Consider the following 5,071-nt stretch of genomic DNA (forward strand, 5'->3'; position numbering starts at 1 on the left):
GCCAACTTAAATGTTGGGTGCTGGTCTTCAAATTTTAATAAGAGATGGTCTCTGTGCTCCGGATACTTGCAGTCAAATACTATGAGATGAACAAGAGTTGGTTAATGAACTCTAGGAAAGCCCTCCAATATTAAGGTCAACGATTAAAAGAAAGGGAAAAATATATTTACATTTATTGAGTGACTATTTAACTTTACCAAAAAACCCCAAGAGATAGGTGTTATTAGCCCTTCTTTTAATAGGTGAAGGAAAAAATAAGGACATCACTCAAGGTCACATGATCAGTAAATGGCAAAGCTGGGATGGGATCTACACCTTAGTCTCTTTCTACTAGCTCACCCTGCCTTCCATCAAAAAAGTAACATAATTTATAAAGTTATATGTGTGTGTGTGATGTTCAGAAATATTAATTCTGATGGCATTTTGGATGACCTTTATTGTTTCCATGCTTTCCAGTATTATCTTCATTTTCCACTTTTACAATGTGGAAGAAAACACTTAAGAAGAAAAAACAAACGTAGGAATGCAGAAGAACCAAAAAATAAAATAAAATAAAATAATAAAATAAAATAATAAAATAAAATAATAAAAAATAAAATAGCTCAATTTGGGAATTAACATATTGGAAAGTACAGAGGTACCTTAGTCAATAACTTTTGATAATGTTCCACAGGAAAGTAATCTAACAGGAAAGGTAAGTAGCAGTTGCTAGACAGGCACTTTTAGAGGGATTCAAGGAGACAATTTGAGGGCTGAGTAGAAAAAAGACCTAGAAAAATAGAGCATCTTTAGAGAGTCTGAAGCAATAGAAGAAATGTGCTCCTCCCTCGGTAGTAGGCTTTGACACCAAAAAGAGATTGGTCATTACTGACACTACCATGTAAATGGGTCACTTTTATGTCTAAGGGAGATGAAGTGGACTATTGACTAAATAGGAATCATCAGAGGAATTTAATTTGGCAGCAGTATTGAGCCATTTTGAAAATTATACCCTTTTTTTGAAGTTTTTATTTTTTACCAGTTATTTAACATACAGTTTATAATATTAGTTTCAGGTGTACAATATAGTGATTCAACACTTCCATACAATACCCCAGCGCTAATCACAAGTGCACACCTTAATCCCCATCACCTATTTAACCCATCCCCCCACCCACCTCCCCTCTGGTAATCATCACTTTATTCTCTGTAATAAGAGTCTGTTTCTTGGTATACCTCTTTCTCTCTCTTTTCCCCTTTGCTCATTTGCTTTCTTTCTTGATTCCACATATAAGCAAAATCATACAATATTTATCTTTCTCTGACTTATTTTGCTTAGCATAATACTCTGTAGCTCCATCCATATCACTGTAATTGACAAGATTTCATTCTTTTTTATGGCTGAATAATATTCCATTGTATATATACATCTTTATCCATTCATCAGTCAATGGACATTTGGGCTGTTTTTGTAATTTGGCTATTAAAGATAATGTTGCTATATCAGCAGGGTGCATGTATCCCTTTGAATTAGTATTTTTGCATTCTTTGGGTAAATACCTAGTAGAGCAATTACTGGATTGGATTGTAGGGTAGTTCTTTTTTTAACTTTTTGAGGAAACTCCATACTGTTTTCCAGAATGGCTGCACCAGTTTGCATTCCCAGCAACAATGCAAGAGTGTTCCCCTATCTCCACATCTTTGCCAGCACTTGTTTCCTGTGTTGTTGATTTTAGCTATTCTAAGAGGTGTGAAGTGATATTACAGTTTTGATTTACCCTTCTCTGATGATGAGTGATGTTGAGCATCTTTTCATGTGTCTGTTGGCTATCTGTATGTCTTCTTTGGAAAAGTGTCTATTTATGTCTTCTGCCCATTTTTAAATTGTATTATTCATTTTTTGTGTATTGAATTTGATAAGTTCTTTATAGATTTTGGATACTAATCCTTAATCAGATATGTCATTTGCAAATATCTTCTCCCATTCTGTAGGTTGCCTTTTAGTTTTGTTGATTGTTTCCTTTGCTGTGCAAAAGCTTTTTATTTTGATGAAGTCCCAATAGTTCATTTTTGCTTTTGTTTCCCTTTGCCTCAGGAGACATAGCTAGAAAGAAGATGCTACAGCCAGTGTCAAAGAGGTTACTGCCTATGTTCTCTTCTAGGATTTTTATGGTTTCAGGTCTCACATTTAGGCCTTTAATCCATTTTGAATTTATGTATGTATAAGACAACATGTTGCTGTCCAGTTTTCCCAACACCATTTGTTGAAAAGACTGTCTTTTTCCCATTGGATATTTTTTCTTGATTTGTCAAAGATTAATTGACCATATAGTTGTAGGTTCATTTCTGGGTTTTCTATTCTGTTCCTCTGACCTATGGGTCTATTTTTGTGCCAGTACCATAATGTTTTGATCACTACAGCTTTTTTTTAAATGTTTATTTATTTATTTTGAAAGAGAGAGAGGGAATGCATGGGGGAGGGGCAGAGACAGAGGGCAAGAGAATCCCAAATAGGCTCTGCACTATCAGCAACAGAGCCCAATGTGAAGCTTGATCTCATGGAACCATGAGATGATGACCTGAGAAATCAAGAGCCAGACTTCAAGTTAGGAATTATGAATTGAGGTCCAGAATTGTGATGCCCCCAGCTTGCTTTTCTTTTTCAAGATTGCTTTGGCTGTTCGAGGTCTTCTGTGGTTCCATGCATATATTCGGATTGTTTATTCTAGCTCTGTGAAAAATGCTGGTAGTATTTTGATAGAGATTGCATTAAATGTGTAAATTGCTTTGGGTAGTATAGACATTTCAAGAATATTTGTTCTTTCAATCAAAATGGGGAATGTTTTTCCATTTCTTTGTGTCATCTTCAATTTTTTTCTTCAGTGATTTATAGTTTTCAGAGTACAGGTCTTTCACCTCTTCGGTTAGGTTTATACATAGGTATCTTACTGTTTTTGGTGCAGTTGTAAAGGATTGATTCCTAAATTTCTCTTTCTGCTATTTCATTATTGGTATACAGAAATACAATGAATTTCTGTACATTGATTTTATACCCTGTAACTTTACTGAATTTATCAATTCTAGCAGTTTTTTAGTGGAAACTTTCAGGTTTTCTATAGATAGTATCATGTCATCTACAAATACCGAAAGTTTGATTTCTTCCTTGCCAATTTGAATGCCTTTTATTTCTTTTTGTTGTCTGATTGCTAAGGCTAGGACTTCCAGTACTATGTTAAATAAAAGTGGAAAGAGTGGACATCTTGCCCTGTTCCTGACTATAGAAGAAAAGCTCAGTTTTTCCCCATTTAGGACATTAACTGGGTTTTTCATATATGGTCTTTATTGTGTTGAGGTATGTTCCCTTTCAACCTACGTTATTGAGAGTTTTTATCATGAATGGAGGTTGTACTTTGTCAAATGCTTTTTCTTCATCTGTTGAAATGATACGGTTCTTATCCTTTGTTTTATTAATGTGATGTATCATATTGATTGATTTGTGAGTATTGAACCACACTTGCAACACAGGAATAAATCCCATTTGATCATGGTGAGTGATTTTTTTTTAATGTATTGTTGGATTTGGTTTGCTAGTATTTTATTGAGAATTTTTACATCCATGTTCATCAGGGATATTGGCCTGTAGTTCTTGGTTTTTATTGGAGTCTTTATCTGGTTTTGGTATCAGGGTAATGCTGGCCTCATAGAATGAATTTGGAACTTTTCCTTCCTTTTCTATTTTTTGCAAAAGTTTGAGAAGAATTAGTATTAACTCTTCTTTAAATGTTTGGTAGAATTCACCTCTGAAGCCACCTGGTCCTGTTTTGATTACTGATTCAATTTCTCTGAACAGACCAATTTCTCTCTATTGGTCTGTTCAAGTTTTCTATTTCCTCCTGTTTCAGTTTTGGTGGTTTATATATCTCTAGAAATTTATGCATTTCTTCCAGGTTGTCCAATTTGTTGGCATATAGTTTTTCATAATAGCCTCTTATAATTGTTTGCATTTCTGTGGTGTTGGTTGTTATTCCTCCTTCTCATTTGTGATTTTATTTATTTGGCTTCTTTCTCTTTTCTTTTTGACAAGTCTGGCTAGAGGTTTATCAATTTGATTATTTTTTGTCAAAGAACCAGCTCCTGGTTTCGTTGATCTATTGATTTTTTAGTTTCTATATCATTTATTTCTGCCCTAATCTTTATTATTTCCTTCCTTCTGATGACTTTAGACTTCATTTTTTCTCCCTAACTTCTTTAGATGTAAGGTTAGGTTGTCTATTTGAGATTTTTCTTGCTTCTTGAGGTAGACCTATATTGCTATATATTTCCCTCTTAAGACCACTTTTGCTGCATCCCAAAGGTTTTGAATTGTTGTGTCTTCATTTTCATTTCTTTCCATGTACTTTTTAAAATTTCTTCTTTGATTTCCTGGTTGACTCATTAATTGTTTAGTAGCATGTTCTTTAACCTCCATATATTTGTGGTCTTTCCAGATTTTTTTCTTGTGGTTGACTTCTAGTTTCATAGCATTGTGGTCAGAAAAGTTGCATGGTATGATTTCAGTATTTTTTGTTGTTGTTGTTGAGGCCTGTTTTGTGACCCAATATGTGATCCATTCTGGAGAATGTTCAATGTGCACTTGAAAAGAATGTGTATTCTGCTGTTTTAGGGATGGAATGTTCTGAATATATCTGTGAAGTCCATCTGGTCCAGTGTGTCATTCAAAGCCATTTTTTCCTTGTTTTTTTCTGTTTACATGATCTGTCCATTGATGTAAGTGAGGTGTTAAAGTCCTCTAGTATTATCAATTCATTCCATTAGGTTTGTTATTGATTGTTTTTATATTTGGGTGCTTTCATGTTGGGTGCATAAATATTTACAATTGAATTGCTCCCCTTTATGATTATATAGTGCCCTCTTTATCTTTTGTTAGAGTCTTTGTTTTAAAGTCTAGTTTGTCCAATATAAATATTGCTACTCCAGGTTTCTTTTGACATCCATTTGCATGATAAATGTTTCTCCATTCCTTTACTTCCCATCTGTTGGTATCCTTAGCTGTAAAAGTAAGTCTCCTGTAGGCAGCACATAGATGGGTCTT

Source organism: Leopardus geoffroyi, chromosome C2 (assembly GCF_018350155.1).
Source record: "Leopardus geoffroyi isolate Oge1 chromosome C2, O.geoffroyi_Oge1_pat1.0, whole genome shotgun sequence".
Classification (NCBI taxonomy): Eukaryota; Metazoa; Chordata; class Mammalia; order Carnivora; family Felidae; genus Leopardus; species Leopardus geoffroyi.